General features: G+C 44.5%; 1 protein-coding gene across 3 annotated transcripts in view; it reads right to left on the reverse strand.

Moving 5' to 3' along the window:
* The window catches only part of RPS6KA3 (ribosomal protein S6 kinase A3), a 142,915-nt gene that overhangs the window by 115,841 nt on the left and 6,993 nt on the right, over positions 1-20,081 (reverse strand). The window lies entirely within an intron of this gene.

The following is a 20,081-nucleotide window of genomic DNA, read 5'->3' on the forward strand; positions in this document are numbered from 1 at the left end:
GGGGGGGGGGGGGGGGCGGCAGCAGGGCATTGTTTTTTTTGAAGTTCGGGAATCTCAGATGCATTTTTCTTCAAGGATTTAGAGGCATTTTATTTACAGCCACACAAAAAAAAAGATTTAGTAAGCTGGAGGAAAAGCACTCTCCCCTTTCTCCCACACAGCAAGTACTGCAGAGTATGCAATATGGTTATCTCAAGTTTTCTAGCAGCTGCTAAAGCCCGACTGAAACAGTGTATCATTTCACAATACTTTTTAAGCAAACAGTGGTCACTTAAGTGCTCCATTTACACTGGAGGTAAAAACTGAAAAATCCACATGCTTACTTAGTAACTGGGAATGAGCAGCTTTCCCTTAAGAGTGCTTGAGACCAAAGCCTTCAATTTCTGCAATCTTTCAGTTGCATCTTTAAAAGGAAGTTCCTAGTCCTTAGGATTGTGAGGGTAATCTAAACAATAACTGAACAGACACCGACTGATGCAATACTGTACTGAACCAGTAAACAGGGAGCATCTTTGCTAAGCAGCAACAGAACAAGATTAAAGACTGTTCTGGTTTGTTTCAACTTTGTACACACTCAGAACTGTGTTCGCAATGCTGTAGACATCAAAACCATTTGGAGGAATGTTATGTGATACTGTTAGGGAAAACCTTGAGCAGGTACTATAATTAATCTTATGTAGGAGCATGACCCCTTACCTTTCCCCTCCTTCCTCTCCTACCCAAGGTAAGCAAAGACTAGGGTAGAGGCCCTTGTATATCCTTACAGCAGCCTAGATGCTTCTGAAGGGACTTGGGAGACCTCTTTTCTATTAGAGTTAGTAGGTTCCAAGAGGAGGAACAGGCTTTTAGACTGGGTTTAGAGCAGGGGTGGGCAAAATATGGCCCGCAGGCCGGATCTGGCCCGTGAAGCCATTCTATCCCTCCCCCACACAGCCACCCTCCCCCAGCCAGAAGCCCCAGCAGGGACTTCTGGCCTGGGACCACGTGGCTGCACTATGCCAGAAACTCAGGTAAGGGGGGGAAGGGAAAGGGGGGAGAAAAACAGTGGGGGAAGACCCCAGGCAGGGAAGGAGCCCAGGGAAAAGCTGAGTGGGGGGAAAAGGGGGAGAAAAGTGGCCTCTTGCCCGCTCAGTGTCCCGCTCGCAGCCTGCATTGGGCTGCCTATGCCTGCTCCGGACAGCCCTGCACAGGCTACCAATGGCTGCAGGAGAGAGCGCTGGCCATGGGGCAGGGGAGGGAATGATTTTCTCCCCACACCCCCGCTCAGCTTTTCCCTGGGCTCCTTCCCAGTACAGAGGAAAGCAGACCCTCCCCTGCCCCATGGCTGGCACTCCCTGCTGCAGCCGCTCGCAGGCCACACTGGGCTGTCTGGAGCAGGCACAGGCAGCCCCAGGCAGGCTGTGAGTGGCTGCAGTGTAGGGCACTGGGTGGGGAGGGGCCACTCCCCCCCTCCACACACACTCAGATTTACAAGCTGCATGCAGCTCTCCAAGCTGCCAGGCTGCGGTCCTCGCCATCTATGTGCTGCATTGAAGCTGCATGCATGCACGGGCATTTATTGGCCAAATTATTGGCCACATAAGACCAATTTCTGATGCAGTCAATTTTCTTTATATTGGTGCTGCTCCAATAAAAAACCCATGCATCAGTGCACCTCTAATTCCAACCCTGTTCAAGTGTGTTTGGGGGAGGGGTGGGAGGAACGTGGGGGGCATCTGTCTAAATTAGAGGTGCTCAACCTCAGCCTGCAGAGCTGTTACATCTGGCCTATGGGGCTTCCCAGGGATTAGGAACAGTGGCCACCCCCCCAGCTGCCTAATTCCCATGCCTCCCCACCAGCACAGCCAGATCTGAACCAGGCCCTGCCCCCCCCCCCAACATGGCTGGATCAGGGCAAGGTTGCCCCCCAGCCTGCTGTGTGTGGCTAGATGCGGCTGGGCCTGCCCTGGGTGCTGGATCAGAGCCACTGGCCACATGCAGCCTATGGATGGATGGGACACTGCCCATTCAGTTCACCAAGAGAAAAGGTTGAACACCACTAATCTAAACTATCCTAGGCAAATATTCATCTAAACTATTCTTTAAAATTTCCAAGAATGGCAATTCTACAACTTTTCCAAGTAATTTGTTCCAGTGCTTAATTAATCACTCATAGTTTAGACAGCTATACTTAATATGCAACCTAAATTTCCCTTGCTGCAAGACCATTACCTTGTCATGTCCCCTGCAGTCAGAGGGAAGTCTACCGTCATCCTCACCATCTACTATATTGCCTGTGCAGTGTAATATGATTCCAAATCACCTCAGCTTCTAGAAGTACAACCCCCCCCACAAAAAACCAACATGAGTAAAGGGCTAATCCATGGCAAAAATTCTGGTAACAGTGAGTAACTCTGAATTCTACTTTAAGGGCTGCCTAAACACGGCTTTTTCTTTTCTCCCACTTTGACATTATTAAGCAGAAGTGAACTAGTTAATGATCTTAAACTTACAAAAATGAACACCAGGTAATCACAATTAGTTCAAGAACTTGTACCAAAGAATTTATTAAGTTTCCATTCTGCTGCTATGGACACTTTCTTTAACAGTCAGTCATGAAAGCTGTTTTACTGCACAGAAGTTCCAAAGAAAATTACTGGCTGACCTGATATTTTGTCCCAAGTGAAAACCCAAGGCTATTTTAGGAAACAGTTTTGGGTGAGGAAGTAGGACCCACTGCATGCATCATTTGGCAGATGGTAAATCAGTTGAAGTGTCAGTCGTAACAGCCTACAGCTCACCAACTCTGTATACAGACATTCCATTGAGCAATGCAGTCTAAATGCACGACAACTCAGTGATTTAAAATTTGACAGACTATCTAATTTAAAAGTCAAATTGGAGTAAGGACTCAAATAGAAGCAGACCTCCTTTACAAAGTAGTTTGCTACTGAATGAAGAAAAAGTATACTGCCTTGCAGTGGCTTATAATAATCTGCTATTATGGCCAAATGCTCCTTAGAGGACAGAGATGAAAGAGTCTCTTTCAAGATAGATAATCTAGAATTTGGCAAGAGAATGGAACCAGGCTAATGTTTCCCTGTAGCACAATAGGTGAATAATAGCCATTTCAATTAGTATACCTACCTCTCTGAATGTTTCCTAGATTTTAAAAGTAATTTTACAAATTCCAAGTGCAAAGAAGAATAACACGAGTGCCAATATTCAGGCTATCAGTTGAAGAGTTTGATTAGAAGCAGGATCTATTTCTTGTAGGTCTATGGAAAGTCTTTTATTCTCGGGAAGGTGGTACCAATGGAGAGTCTTCCTAACAACCCCAAAAATTAGAAGGACACATGGCAAAGTTATCAGAATCATAGAAGTAGGGTCAGAAGGGACCTTGTGGATCTTCAAGTCCAACCCCCTGCTTGGGCAGGAGAAAAAACTGGGCTCAAATGATCCCAGCTAGGTAGGCATCAAGCCTCCTCTTAAAGACCCCCAGGGTAGGAGCCAGCAACAGTTCCCTTGGAAGTTGGTTCCAGCTCCTAGCCGCCCTGTGAGGTAGTTCTTACGGATATCCAATCTAAACCTACTCTCCAACAACTTATGGCCATTATTCCTAGTTATGCCAGGGGGCGCTAGGGGAAACAAGGTCTCTCCCAAACCCTTCTGGTCCCCCCTAGTGAGTTTATAGACGGTCACCAGGTCCTCCCTCAGCCTTCTCTTGTGAAGGCTGAACAGATTCAGGTCCCGCAGTCTCTCATTGTAGGGTCTGCCCTGTAGTCCCCAGATCATTCAGGTGGCCCTCCTCTGGACCCTCAATGTTGTCCACATCCCTCCTGAAGTGGGGCACACAGAACTGGACACAGTACTCCAGCTGTGGCCTGACCGGTGTTGCATAGAGGGGGAGGATCACCTCCTTGTCCCTGCTAGGGATGCATCTGTGGATGCACGACAAGGTCTGGTTAGCCCTGCCAACTGTGACCTCGCATTGTCGGCTCATGTTCATCTTGGAGTCAATAATGATTCCAAGATCCTTTTCTGCTTCCGTGCTTTCAAGAAGTGCGTTTCCCATCTTATAAGTGTGCTGCTGGTTACTACTGCCCAAGTGCAGCACCCTGCACTTGTCAGTATTGAAGCACACCCTGTTTTTGCTAGCTCACCCCTGCAACCTATCCATGTCTTGCTGCAGTCTTTCCCTCCCTACTAGCGTGCTCACCTCACCCCAAATTTTGTAATGACAGAGCAGAAATAATTCTGTTCTCATGAACACCCCAAACTGTATTGTGCCGCGGTGCTTTGCTATGAACTGCAAGGGCGTACTTTTGCTACAAAGTTACTATGTGCCATAACTGAATTAATTACATCTTACAGGACTGGCTTCAAGAAAGCTGTCCTTGTCAGCTGTTAATATGACTTCTTTTGTGCATATAAGCTAGATGCATGACAACAAATTAGGACTGTTAGCCCTCCAACACCTTCCCAAAATTCTCCTAGAGTCCTTCCCCAATCTTCTTTTTTTATCTATCTTCTTATTCCAGCATGCAGACCAGGAACCAGCCTCACTTTACAAGCCAGGTCAGTACTCAAACCACAATGTGCACAGATGCCAGTACAATGGATAGCATTCAGCAACTAGACCATTCCATTCCCAATCCAGAGCTATTATTTGAAAATGGGGGCCCAAGACCAAGCCTGATCTGACTGTTGGGTGTCACCCTTTGGCAAACGAGACGATTTCTGGCATAAATTTAGCAAGAATCATGATTTTGGAAGCAATTAGTGGAAAAGGAGAAGCCCTCTGTTTAACACATGTGACAGACCGTTCTAAAAGTTATTCAGCTTTGTTTTCATTTTTGGCAACTAAAAGCATTAAACATCATCTTTCTTGCTAACTGTAATGCTGTGGGAGTTGCCCAGTGAGCAAAACTCCCAAATGCCTGCATAGGGAAGATCCTACCTCTTACTAATGGAGCAGCAGTAGACATTTAACATACAACTCTTTAAAAACAACCCCCCCAAAAAATCATTGAAACATACAAATAAAGAAAACTGAAGTGAAAGAAAATGAAAGAATTGATAAGCTTAAGAAAATGATTCTCAGGCAGGTACTCAACAAAAGTAGGTGCAAGGAGATAAGCAGATGAGTACAGGCTCAAGCTCTCCTTGCCTGGCTCCTCTTCAAGGAGGTAAGCACTGTAATAAACAAAACTATTTTTTAAAATGAGGTACCACTCAATTCACAATAGTTATGGATGCATGCACCGAGTCTGATAAGGGGTGCTTGTGTCTAAAAAGTTTGAGAACTACTGGCTTAAGAAGAAGAAAGATTTTATATTATATCATTTGTCATCAACACCAAATCACACGTGCATACCACAAACAGGTACATTAAAAACAGACACAGAATTATGTTGTAGATATCTCCAAGTTTGCCATTCCACAAGATTACTTCTAAAGTAATAAGTATGCAGAAGGGAAAGTCATGAGGAAAATGAGCCACATAAGATGACATTGTTTTATCCTTGCACAAAAAAATAATCTATAGCATTCTGAAGTCTGTGATGACTAAATTATGAGGCAGGAGGGACCTGAGCTGACCTGGATGCTGTGTGGCAAGGGGAGAAAGGGATGACACCTGGGTTGCCCATACTGCACAAAGGGTGGGGGAGGACAGGGCTGTTGACACAGTATGCAACAGGTGAGCCAGGCTGCCCATGCTGCACGCAACAGCAGTGGAAGGAGCTGCTCACGCAATGTGCCTGCCCAGGAGCAAGGTAAAGCTGCATGCATGGTAGAGTGGTGAGGAGAGGGGTGAGGGCAGGGGAAACTGCCTACAGGGCAACTAGCCCAAGTGATTTGTTGGCCCTGGGTCTGCAACCAACATGGCATGTAGCTCCAAACCACCAAGACACACTGAACTGCCCTGCTGTAGGTTGATTGTTGACAAGAGTTGACCAATTTACTGCAGACCGAATTTCCCATGTTGGATATATTCAGGCAACTAAAGAATATGAAAATACATTCTTAGAAATACTTCTAAAAAACTTGGGTCATTTTTTAAAAAGTTGCAAAGACATTACCTCTATTTCACCCTGAACTTTGATCCTCGATTTGCTCATACTAAACATAAGCAGTACCTTTTACCAATATATTCTTGGTAGTCTACAAGAACGCAAAACAACGCAAAAACAACGCAGAATGTTCTGCACAACATTTAAGATGTGATATTTGGGCCTTATATACATTAAAGTTCTTCACACTTCAACTGGCAAAGCTATGCTACACCTATAACAGGTGCCCCAGGTATTGTAGTTACAGTAGCAGCAGCCCTGTAATCTAAACTAAACCTCATCTTACACTGTTTAATTATGTAGAAAGCAAGACAGTGTGACCCCTTAGAAATTAACTCATTCAGAAGCATAAGATTTCTTAAGTGATAGCCTATGTTGTCAGATGCTATTGCCTACAAAGGCTTATGACTCTCTGAACCATTTAGTGTCTTGGATGCTACACAGCCATACCTTCCGTCTGATTTCAGATGACTGTGGCTAATCACCTCTCTAATGCTTAATCATGTGTTACTTGTTGACTCACTTCAACAGGTAAACTTCCTTCTAAAGAAACTTGCTGGGAGTGGCAAACAAGACACAGAAAACTAGTGACAGTGTCACGTAGCCATGTTAAGTGGACTGCCAAGACTCACTGACATCTGAATGGGTCTGTTGGGGTACTACTATGGATAAGCTCAAGGGGTGCTTGAGTGGAAAAAATGTTGCTCAAGCATCTCTGTACAGGACTGGAGTCTGGAGCAGGGCAGCATAAAAAAGAATGCTATTAGAGGCATGGGAGAGGAAGACATACGAACTTGGGAAAGCTTCAGAGAGACAGAAATAGATTTGGTTAAAGGAAGACAGAAGAAACAGGTTTGCCTTTGTAATACAGAAGGATTCAGTTGAGTTGAGGTTAGAGATTAGCATAGAAGGATCCTGGACTAGTAGTGTTCAACCTATGGCCTTCTGAAGCCATGTCACCTGGCCCATGAGGTTCCCTATGGATTCAGAACTGTGGCAGCCTCCATGGCCCTGTGCATAAGATCTGGCTGACATGCTGACTGTATGCTGGATCAGGCCCACAACTGGCCCCATGCCACTTATACAACCACAGGCTGGATACTACTGTCCTAGACCTTCTTCGATAGGCCACAAGTATCTGCTCTCCAGAGCAGCCAGCTGCCTAAGTTTACCCTTGCAGCTGTTCCCCAGCCTTTCTGCAGCAAGACTATGCATAGATGCAACAGTGCATCAGGCTCCGCATTACAGGGTAGTGCCATACACAGGATGGACAGGTGGTACGGCACAGCTTCATACCACCGATCTCTATGTCATATCAGAACTTCATGGGCCAGATCGGGCCATGGGTTGCTGATCCGTGGTCTATATTGTTCCTTTATCCTATCTCCAAAAACAGCCAGTTTCAAAAAGAAAGTGCAAGGCACCCAGAGGAAGTTTACAGCATTACAGGCCCATAAAGGTTTATTTTTACCCCCAAATTCTATTAGCGCTCCCCTTATGCCATGAAATAAGAGCTTAGCTTTATAAAAATTAACCTACCAAATATCACAATGCATTTCACTACCCACTTAGCTGGGTATTTTAAAATCACAGTCATGCTCTTATTCAACAAATTGATTTTCATTGATTCATAGATGTTAGGGTCAGAAGGGACCTCAGTAAGTCATCAAGTCCCACCCCCTGCCCTAGGCAGGAAAGAGTGCTGGGTTCAGATGATCCCAGCTAGGTGCTTGTCCAGTCTCCTCTTGAAGACCCCCAAGGTAAGGGAGAGCACCACCTCCCTTGGAAGCCCATTCCAGATTCTGGAAACCCTTACCGTGAAGTTATTTCTAATTTCCAACCTAAATCTGCTCTCCATCAATTTGAGGCCATTATTCCTAGTTACTCCACTGGGTGCCCTACTAAATAGAGCATCTCCTATTTCCTGCTGCCCTCCCCTAATGAATTTATAGACAACCACAAGATCACCTATCAGCCTTCTGCTGCGAGGGCTGAAGAGTTCTAGGTCCCTCAGTCTCTCCTCGTAGGGCCTTAGCTGCAGGCCTCTGACCATATGAGTGGCCCTGCTCTAAACCCTATCAAGATTCTGCACATCCCTCTTGAAGTGCGGTGCCCAAAACTGGATGCAGTACTCCAACTGTGGCCTGACCAGTGCTGCATAGGGGGGAAGCATAACCTCCCTGGATCTGTTTGTCATACATCTGCTAATGTATGGTAAAGCATGGTTAGCCTTGTTGATCACTTTGTTACATTGACGACTCATGTTCATCTTGGAGTCAACTATGACTCCACAACCCTTTCCGCTGCTGTGCTGCTGAAAAGGGCATCCCCCAGCCTGTAAGTGTGTTGGTGATTCTTTTTGCCTAGGTGCAGCACTTTGCACTTATCTTTTTGAACTAGAATTTTGTGCTTATACATTTTTTACACAACACATTTGTATTTCTTTTATTATTTGTTGCCTTTCAGCTTCATTAAACTTCCCCCCAGCATGTCACTGGATAGGGCAATAGTATGCCCCCCATTTACTCCATCAGAAAGTTGTAAATATACAATGCATTTTAAACATCCTTTCGTAGTCCTCTCCTCTCTGAAGGGCCAGTCCTAATCTCTATTTCTCTGCGTAAATATTAATTTGCTCTCAATTTTAATCTCAAACATTTTACCATATCACTTTCTTCCCCCTTAATTTCCTGCTTCATCTTTGTTTAGAGGTCAAGGGTGCCTGTAGACACGTCAGCATGCTGCTCAGATGCGCTGTAATTACAGCATGCTGGAGCAGACTTAATCGAGTTTGCTGGACAGTGCAAGTCTCCAGCCAGCCTCCAGGTCTTGTGCATCAGCACCCCCACACTTCAAACTGGTCATGGGGGCACTTTAACTAAAGCTCGTTCAACAAACTTTAGTTAAAGTGCCCCTGTCGCCATTTTGAAGAGTGGGGATGCAGATGCACAAGATGCTGCCCATGCTTTAGAGTGGCTCTCAGAGACACTCTAAAGTGCTGCCCCCCATCCACCCCTGAAGCACACGTAAAAACACCCCTAGATACTAAGTGACACTATTCAGTATGCTTAAAGACCTTCTGTACCAAATATTTTTACTTCCTCACTTTTGACAGGCTTCCTCATTTATTTGCAACCCCTTGTGAAAATTTAGTCACCATCAGTTTTTGGTACAATTCTTCTAGCAATTGCTTAGCTTATTTTCTGGCCTTTACTATTTGGTTCAATTATGTTACTCAGTCCTCAACTCATCTATTAGCAGCAAGATTTTACATAGTCTAAGAAGGGGATTGGCAACATTTTTGTGCCGAGTGCCAAAACACGCACAATCACAACTTGTAAAATGGTAGTGTACTGGGGCAGATGGCGAGGGAGCTACAAGGTGCCCAATCCTTGTTGTGACAGCACCCCTGAGGTGCACGTGCCAAGCAAAATGCCTTTGTGCGCCATGGTCTGGCACCTGTGTCAGGGGGTTGCTGCCCCCTGTACTATGAGATGTGCCATTCAATCCATCTGTACTGGCACAATTGTGCTAAACCCCGCCCCTAGCAAAAAACAACAAAAAAAACCCACAGCATTGCCTTTTAAGCATGTAGGTAACATGAAACCACCACTGAAAAGTATCCCTTCATCACCTCAATGGGATGTTAACACCAATAATTAAAGATCAAATTTCAAGTGTCAGTGATAATACTTATTTAATTGTAGTTCGTTTTAGCAGATACCACCAGCTAAAATGCTTCAATCATAGCTCCCAAATACCTTCCACTGCTTAGCTCAACTGACAAAACTTCTAGTTCACAATGACAAGTCAGTCTAACAGCACTATTAATTGTCAGCTATATTTTTTTAACATTCTGAAAGCTGGAACTGTGGAAGTACTATAAAAATGTTTAAATTTCAAAACTCACTACTGTTCCACTGTGTATTTTCCATGATTTATTCAAGAATATCCTAATTCTACACGTTTGAGACCCTTCAGCTCTTGTTGATTTCACTAACCTTCGAGGACACAAAGCATCTCAGAGGATGAGGCCCAAAAATCCTCCAAATCTTCATTTAAGTGAAACTGCGACAGAACTTTATGCTCCCTGCCCTATCTGCCACTGCTACCCATCCTCTCTCTCTGATCTGCCACATGCCCCACAGAGGCTGCCCAGGCCACTTGTGACACTCAGGCCACACGTTGGCCACCCTGATCTTGAAAAAGGGTGGCCAACCTGTGGCACACCTGCTATATTTGACACAGGCAGTTACTGTGTGAGCTCTGGGCATTTAGTAAAGGAAGCACTAGAATGGAGACCGAGAAGCTCAAGGACAGGAAAACACTATGAAAGGAGGTGTCACCATGCCCCGTTGCCTTAAGAGGGAATGAAGGCAGAATTAGGTGGCTGCAAAAAAGTTCTGACAGCTGAACTGGTGCCAGCTTAAGAGCAATTGGCAACAGGAAGGAGTTAGGACTCAACTCCAAGGTAGTAACATATGGCCAGCCACTTGCCTAGAGCTAATCAGAATAGGACAGAAAGCTGAACTCCAAGCAACCTTTCTGAGTGGTGACTCTGGCAGGGCTGCTGGGCTAATGAGAAGCTCCTGGACTCGGTGAAAAGCAATGGTCATGGGACCAGACAAGGTGGAGCCTAGGGAATCTGCAAGTGTGGTTCCTGTGTATTTCTTTCCCATGCCTTTTGGGATCAGGACACAGGAGAGAATGGAGCTCTCTAAAAACTGCTGCGAAGCTGTTCTTGTCAGCATTGGAGAAGGAGTCCATAGGAGTAAGTGGAATTTTCTGAGTAACCTAAAAGAGACTGGGGTTGCTGGGCTGGGGTCAGCCAGCAAATAAAAGACCTAAGCTAATGGTAGAAGTAGGGAGAGCCTCAGGAAAAAGCAAACCCCCAGGATCCAAGGAAGTACTGACTGTCAGTCATGAGACATGGGATGATTAGTAAGGGGCAAGCAAAGGTGACCAGGGGCTCCCGAGAACTGTGCAGGAGGGTACGACGCCACAGAGAATAGAGGGTAGCTGACGGCACGCATATGAGCACAGGGGTTACTCTTAGAGACAGGGCTAGGGACTCAGTGAAACTGAGGTAGAGCTGACAGGAAGGGTCCCAGAGCATCATACAAAGGGGTTGAATGCCTAGGAGAAACACTGCGAAGTGAGAGGCAGGCTCCGGATAATTGTACCAAGGATGAAGAAGCCCTGAGGACTGTGTTGAGAAACAGTGCTGGAGACAAAGAATCACAGGAAAATTAGGGTTGGAAGGGACCTCACGAAGTCATCTAGTCCACCTGCCTGCTCAAAGCAGGACCATCCCCAACTGGATTATCCCAGCCAAAGCTTTGTCTAGCTGGGTCTTAAAACCTCCAAGGATGGAGCTTTCACCACACCTCTTTGGGTAATCTGTTCCAGTGTTTTACTACCCTCCTAGTGAGAAAATACTTCCTAATATCTAACCTAAACTTCCCCTGCTGCTGCAACTTGAGACTGTTACTCCTTGTTCTGTCACCTACCACCACTAAGAACAGTTTCGCTCCATCCTCTTTGGAACCACACTTTAGGTAGTTGAAGGCTGGTATCAAATCCACCCTCTCTTCTGCAGATTAAATAAGCCCCTCAGCCTCTCCTCATAAGTCACGTTTCCCAGACACCAAACCATTTTTGTTACCCTCCACTGGACTCTCTCCAACTTGTCCACATCCCTTCTGTAGTGGGGGAGCCCAAAAACCGAACACAGTACTCCAGATGTGGCCTCACCAGTGCTGAACAGAGAGGAATAATCACTTCCCTTTACCTGCTGGCAACACTCCTACCAATGCAGCCCAGTATGCCATTAACCTTCTTGGCAACAAGGGCTCACTGCTGGCTCATATTCAGCTTATTGTCTACTGTAACCCCCAGCTCCTTTTCTGCAGAGCTGCTGCACAGCCAGTTAGCCCCCAGGCTGTACCAGTGTATAGGACTGTTCCAGCTAAAGTGCAGGACTTTGCACTTGTCTTTGCTGACCCTCACGAGATTCCTCTTAGCTCAATCCTCCAATTTGTCTGGGTCACTGAATCCTAGCCCTACCCTCCAGCGTATCTACTACTCCCCCCCACCTTGGTGTCATCTGCAAACTTGCTGAGGGTGTACTCTGCCATCTTCCAGGTAGCTGATGAAGACATTGAACAAAACTGGCTCCAAGACTGACCCCTGAGGCACTACACTTGATACCAGCTGCCAACCAGACATCGAGCCATTGATTACTGACATTGAGCCCTGAGCCTGATGCTCCAGCCAGTTTTCTATCCACCTTACAGTCCGTTCATCCAGCCCATATTTCCATTCATCCAGCCCATATTTCCTTAACTTGCCTGCGAGATTGTTGTGGGAGACCATATCAAAAGTCCTGCTCAAGGTATAGCACATCTACTGCTCTCCCTGCAGCCACAGAGCCAGTCACCTCATCATAGAAGGCAATCAGGTTTGTCAGGCAGGACTTGTCCCCAGTGAATCCATGCTGACTGTTCCTAATCACTTTCTCCTCCAAGTGCTTAGAAATGGATTCCTTGAGGACTTCCTCCGTGAATTTTCCAGAATGAGTGGTCTGTAGTTCCCTGGTTCCTCCTTTTTCGCTTTTTTAAATATGGGCACTACGTTTGCCCTTCTCCAGTCATCTGGGACCTCTCCTGATTGTCATGAGTTTTCAAAGATGAGGGTCAATGGCTCTGCAATCTCATTAGCCAACTCCCTCAGCACCCTTGGATGCTTCTCATCCAGCCCTGTGGACTTGTATATGTCCAGCTTTTCTAAACAGTCCTTAACCTGTTTTTTCACCACTGTTGGCTGCTCACCACCTCCCCAGCTGGTGCTGCCAGGTACAGTAGTCTGATAACTGACCTTGCTCATGAAGACTGATGCAAAAAAAGGCACTGAGTACTTCAGCTTTTTCTGCATCCTGTCACAAGGCTGCCTCTGCCATTTGGTAAGGGACCCACACTCTCCCTGATCCTCCTCTTGCTACCAACATAACTTGTAGAGACTTTTCTTGTTACCCTTCACATCCCTTGCAACTGCAATTGCACTCTGGCCTTCCTGACTTCATCCCTGTATGCCCAAGCAATGCTTTTATATTCCTCTCTAGTTATTTGTCCAAGTTTCCACTTCTTCTAAGTTTCCTTTTTGTGATGTAGTTTGCTGAAGAATTCCCTGCTGAGCCAAGCTGGTCTTCTGCCATACTTGCTAGCCTTTCTTCACATCAGGATGGTTTGTTCCTGCACTCTCAGTAAGGCTTGGTTAAAGTATAGCCAGCTCTCCTGAACTCGTTTCCTCATCAGACTGGCTTCCCAGGGGATCCTGCCCAAGTGAATCAAAGTCTACTTTTTTGAAGTCCTGGGTCCTTACTCTGCAGCTCTCCATTCTTCCCTTCCTCAGGATCCTGAACTCAATCATCATCTTATGGTCACTGCTGCCCAAGCTGCCATCCACTGCTACATTACTCAATTCTTCCCTGTTTGTAAGCACCAGGTTAAGAAGAGCATGGCCCTTAGCTGGCTACTCCAGCACTTGCACCAGGAAGTTGACTCCAACACTCTCCAAAAACATCTTAGATTGCTGTATTGCCCTCTCAGCAGATGCCATGGTGATTGAAGTCCCCCATAAGAATCAGGGCTTGTGAATGGGAAACTTCTGGTAGCTGTTTGAAGAAAGCCTCATTCACCACTTCCTCCTGGTCTAGTGGTCTATAGCAGACACCCACCTCAACATCATCCCTGTTGTTCTCCCCTCTAACCTTAACACAGAGACTTTCAACAGGCATCTCTCCAGTTTCATACTGGAGCAAGCATATAGCTCTTCTATTTTAAGTGCAACTCTTCTTTCTCTTCTCCCCTGCCTGTTCTTCCTGAACAGTTTGTACCCATCCATGACAGTGCTCCAGTCATATGAGCTATCCCACCAAATCACTGTTATTCCAATCATGCCATAGTGCTGTGTCTGTGCAAAGACTTCCAGTTCTTCCTTCTTGTTTCCCAGTCTGTGCATTTGGGTACAGGCACCTGAGCTAAGTAGTCAATTGCCCTGATTTCTCAGGAAGTATGAGAACACCTCCCCTGTTGCCTTCTCTTGCTTACTCTTCCTCCAGGTCTCCTGCTCCCCCACTTACCTCAGGGCTCTGGTCTCCACCTCACAGCGAACCTGTTTTAAAGCCCTGAACACTAGGTTAGCGAGCCTATCTGCAAAGTTGGTCATCTCTCTGTCACATGGATCCCATTCTTTCCCAGCAATCCTTCTTCTTGGAACAACATCCCATGGTCAAAGCAGCTAAAGGCCTGCTGGCAACACCACCTATACAACCAGGTATTGATCTGCAGGATGCACCTGAGCCTGCTACATACCACCACAAGCAAAGATAACCTTCTTTGGTTGTGCAGCCACCACTGAATTCAGGGCTTTGCATCCTTGCTAGCCATATAAAACTGCAGTGGTTGCAGGTCCAGGCTGAGAAGCCTCCTGCAGCAGAGCCCTGTTCCCACGCTGCTTCACAGGCTAGAGGCTCAGGCCCCCTGCCTCAGTTCTAATACCCCTGGATGCACCCCCACATGCAGGGGAGTACACTTGGAGCAGCAGAAATAGTTGCAGCACAAATTTATGCTGCTACTTTTTGCTAAAGTGCATGCCCCTGCACGTGCGCTTTGGTGTGGGGCAATTTGTCCCGCTTCAGGAAAACTGTACTTTCCTTGTTCCTTCTGGCTCCTGGAATACTGAAGGAGCTAGGGTGCAACTAAGGGAGTGGAGACACTCTGCTTGGCAGCCAGCGTCTCCCTGCAAGACCAAACCTACATGTCTGCCAGAACACACTCCAGTTGTATGTCGCACTTTTTTTTCTCATCTTTTTTTATTTTTTGCTACTAAGATTTCCTGGTAGCAAAATTTGCAGCGTGGGGCATGTTTTAACATTCTGGGCATGCAGTTTGTGGTGCTACCAAGAGGTCTGTGGTGCCACAAACTGCATGTGCCTGCATGTCTGGATGTGGCCCCTGAGTACAAGCCACCAGGTATACCTCTGGCAAGCCGGGATCATAGTGGCATTCAGGGGAAAGGGTGGGGCTTAACTTGTGGCTTGCCTCCTCAAAATGCTGCCCACTATTGATCTATATATAACCTGTTCCGAGAAGCAACGTACATTTGTTTTTTCACATTTATATCCCACGCCATCCAAAAGGCTCAGAGTAGCTATTGAAACTTTGGTTCTATCATATAGCCTGTTTACATACAGTTGAAGCAGCCATTAACTCTGAATTTCTTTAGCATTCTATACGAAATAGTACACACAGAGATGAGAAGTGCACAGATTTAATGCTGACATTTCCTGACCCTATAAAGTTCAACTTTGCAACATTAATACTGTTTTCATGTGGGTGCATGTGCAAAAGACTTTATAAAAGCAAACTAAAACTCCTGGCATCATACTGGCATACAAACAGGGGCATTTTTTCGTTAACTGTATCTCAAAATCTGACATCAGAAATCAGCCCAAACACCTGCAATTTCATTAGGTTATAAGCAACTAAGAAGAGAATCTCAGAATGGGAAGCTCCAGACAACTTTGAGAGAGAAGCCCTGCCCATCATCATCATTCATGTTCAGATAGCTTTTTGTCTTCCTACAATCTATATTTTTATCCCTAGAGATTCAACTTCAAAGACAGTATCCCACTGATTCTTCAGTATTATGGTTCAGAAATGCCAGTTATACCACAATCCTATTCAATTACCAAGCTCTGCAGTTTTATCCTTTTGCTTTCAAGCAAAACGGGTACATGGGCTTCTATTTCTGTTTGCCTCTGTTGCTCAGGATTCCTGAGTAGCATTTAATTCAGGTAATGTAACAAGTAGAAGTGTGTGAAACAGGCTGTATTTGATTTGGGTTCGGCCCAAATCAGGAACAGTGATTCAATTAATTGATTTGGATTACTATCCCGATTTGATTCGGCCAAATCCGAATCTGAAGATTCGATGCTGCTTTGGAGAATCAGTGATCGGCCACAGACACAGCTACATACCTCCAGGTACCAGGCATGGCTTGTGAATACTGCAATGGTGGGTGGATAGAGAGTCCCACAGGAGTGCAAAGGAGCTTCTGATCCACTTCCAGGCGCGCTGGGGACTCCCCACCCTCCTGTAAGACACCCCATCTGCCCCACATCTCAGCATTCACAAGCCACCTGGTACCTTAAGGTATGTAGAAAAAACATTTAAAGCTGTGTCTATGTCCGAATCATTGAATCTTTCCAAATTGATTCAGAGGGTTCCGATTTGATTTGGAGATATTAAAGGGTCTCCTGATTTAATTTGGATTCAGAGATTCACCCACCGAACCAGGCTGAATCTCTGCCAAATGGAATCAGTGATGGAAGCTTCTCATGGCTCTAGTAACAAGGTATCAGACTGAGGGTTCACACAGAAATAGCCCAGTCTTCTGCATTCTACAGAGGATTCAAAACAAAGACAGGATACAACAGTGGACCACATTCAATCAGCAAATTTTAGTGAGGGGAGGAAGAGCAGCACCTTTCACTTTAAATGAAAAAGGAATCTTTTATATAGTGTTTTGGGGGGTATTTTAATATGGTTAAGAGGTCAGATATCTAATAAATCACACAGACTATTCAGCACGTTATCAATTATAGCCAGTCAGTACTAAACATTAATGGTGCAATAAACCAGAGCTACCAAAACAAAGAAGCTTGTCTCTAAAAATTAACTTTCAACAGCTGTAAGAGCCATAAAGTCAAGGCAGTGATTTAAAGTCAAGCCATTTTACTGCATAGTTAAAATCAGAATTAAATACTGATTCTACAAACCTTATGTAGAAACCACTCAACTTTAAAGTACATGAACATTCCCACTGAAGTCAAGGGAACTGCTTATGATTACAGTGTTTACAGAACTGGGGCCTGGAAGTGACCAAAATAGCTCTGGCCAGTAAATTTAGTCATCTGGTTAGAAGATGTATGATGAGGTTTGCAAGCCTGCATTTAGGTTACTGAAAAATTATGACCGAACAAACTGAAAAGGAGGCATATTTTCCCAAAACGGATTAACTGTAGTCTCAAATATATCAGACTATTTATCAGAAAATAAACAGTACCATAATTATGACAGATTTAGAGATGTCACTGTGCTAGAAGCCTGGATCTCTAGAATTGTCTTTGTATGTGCCTCTGAACAAGTCAGTTACCCTTTATTTCTCCACTTTACAGATGTGTCAGGATGCATGCATGTGTGCCACTCTAACATAAGGATAAATATGCATCTGGATCAGGGGTTGGCAAGCTTCAGAATGATGGCCAGAAATAGTACAGCTCTGCCTGAAGTTACGTTGGCCCTGCCAACACAGCCACTACCAGTTCATTGCTGATGTCCATGCAATCCAGTTACTACTGACCACTGCAAAATCCCATTGCTGCCAAAATGCCAGTTATCTGGGCTTCACATGTCGGATGAAATTGCCTGGTGGGCTAGTTCCGGCCCACAAGACATGAAATGCTGACGCCTGACCTAGATGGACCTTTAAATACCACCCAACTAAATTCCAGGGCTAGGGGTTTAAGTCTTTCTTATACCAGGATCCCAGAGCTGCAAACCTAGCTATGCTGTATTACACTTCTTCAAATGAAAACTGTTCTTCAGTTAGTATGATGGATTACAGTCACAGCAAGAAAAAAATATTCCTATAAACAGCTCATAATACCATCTATTTCATGCCGGAAATCAATCTGGGAAGAAAAATACTACTGAGGGGCTTTACAGCAGTTAAACATTGACAAATTTAAAACTACGTATGTTACACTGTAACTAAGGGAGTAATTTGATAAACCCTATTTTGTATTCTGCATATGAAAGAGGATCATAGTATTACAAAGTGTACAATAATGTTAGTAAATTCAAAAACAGATGAATGAAATCATTTGCATGAAGTACTAAATGGATGGCAGATTTTATGTTTACCAAAAATTTGGTTAATTGAAACAGGACCTTTTACCCCTTACCACCCAAGTAAAATTACAGTAAAGTGCTTCAGCATTTTTCTTTCCAGATGGGTATATTTCCTTAACCAGCATTCACATAGCTATGACATCTGTTTTACTGATGGAATCAAAATCCATAAGCCTTTCTTCAACAAGCTCATCTCACTAGAATAGATGTGTACTATATATTATGCATCAGATTACTGATGCATAATATACAGAAAGTTAATAAAGTGAAGCAAACCACACTAAAAGAAGTTTCATTTGACATAAATCTGTATGTAAGAAGCAAACTCCAAAAATATCGCACAGGAACAAACTTGTAGAACTATGGTAAATGTACTGACAACAGTGTTTTGAAAACCCTTAGTACCATAGCCAGCTGGTAAAGTATTGAATAACCTTCAAAGTTAACAGACACATTTCATTTAGACAATTCTATTTATATTTTCTGTCCTTTCCCTTGCTTTAAGTTGTGTTGCAGATGTGATGTCTGTTCCTTTAGCTTATTCCCCATAAGTATACCATATGCAAAATAAGTTCAGAGATAATTACACCTGGAACATGACAACTTCAGATGGCAGGCCTGTCATCAATCCCAGCCCCAATCCTGTCAAGTGCATTCACTCGACCTTGCTTTCAGCACAACAAAACTTCAAGTTAAAAACATGCAGAAATATTAGCAAGAACAGAGCCATAAGCACCAAAACCACACCATACCAGGTACATCTTTAACATAACAATACTATGACTGTTCCTCTTCATCTCAGTTGCTCTAGTATTCACAATCTCAGTGACACACACAGCTAGACACACAAACCCATATTTAAACCCCTGATGTTGGTTAGTAAAGACCAATGCTAGAAGCACGTTTCTGAAAAAATAAGATTGCTAAAATATGAATTTACATGCCTATAGTTATATGCCAGTGCTTGAAGTTTTTTACCACTGTGTCTATTTCACACATGCAGCATCTGCATTACAAACCGTGCTTAAGACAGATACCAGTTAAGGAACTTGAGGCAAAACCTAAGGTGATGTCAATTATCACAGCTTCAAAGGCTAATGGGACTATACTGATTTGCAACAATGGAGAACATTTAGTATACCAAATTATTTCTAACAGTGCTTCTTTAAAAATTGCTACCCCAGAATTTCATATCATATAGCCACCAAGACCATAAACAAAATCAGTGCGCCCTGCTTTATTAGTTACTGTAGAAAAAAAAGCAACCTAGGAGTTCATCTTTGATACTGTATAAATTTATGCTTGTATTGCAAGCTTTTGCATTGTATACATTTCCTCATAGAAGAACCACTATCCACAGCAATGGTATAATTTAAAGCAAGAGAAAGTTCTGCTATTATTAATTCACTGGAACAGCACCTTTGCCTGCATGAATCAGTTTATACCACAGGGACCTCTATCAGTACAAATGTCCAGACCTGACTACTTTAGGACTTAGTGCATTCTCTATAGAATAGTAAGTTTATTGAGACATCAGTGGTGTTTTATAAAAGTTGTTAATGAGAGAGTTCATGTACCTCTACAGAGGCCAAGTCATAATGGTGCTCCACAGGGGCCAAAAATCTACCACAAGGTTGTAGAGGCATACAGCACAGGCAGGCTCAAAAATTCACGGACAATAAATCTATTAATAGCTATTAAACAGAGCAGTCAGAGATGGATCCTCTGGCCTCTCTAAACCAAGGATGGTGGATGCTAGGGAGTGTGAAGAATAGGGCATGGATCACTCTAGATATGCCCAGTTCATTCTCCCTCTAAAGCAGCATTACTCAACCTCTGGGTTGTGACCCAAAAGTGGGTCACAAGAATATATGAAAGGGTCATGAACAAACTTTAAAAATGATTTTCCTTTAAAAGAGAAAAATGTGAGGAATGGTGGCATTTTGCTAGTAGGCTGGCAGAGTTCCAGCCTGCAAGGGGCTGCTTGGGGCCCCCATCCCCCTGCCCCACCCCCTGGGGGGTTGGGGGCAGTGGGTCAGGAGTGAGAGGCAAT

Source organism: Gavialis gangeticus, unplaced genomic scaffold (assembly GCF_001723915.1).
Source record: "Gavialis gangeticus isolate Ggan-Ray unplaced genomic scaffold, GavGan_comp1, whole genome shotgun sequence".
In the NCBI taxonomy this organism is placed as follows: domain Eukaryota; kingdom Metazoa; phylum Chordata; order Crocodylia; family Gavialidae; genus Gavialis; species Gavialis gangeticus.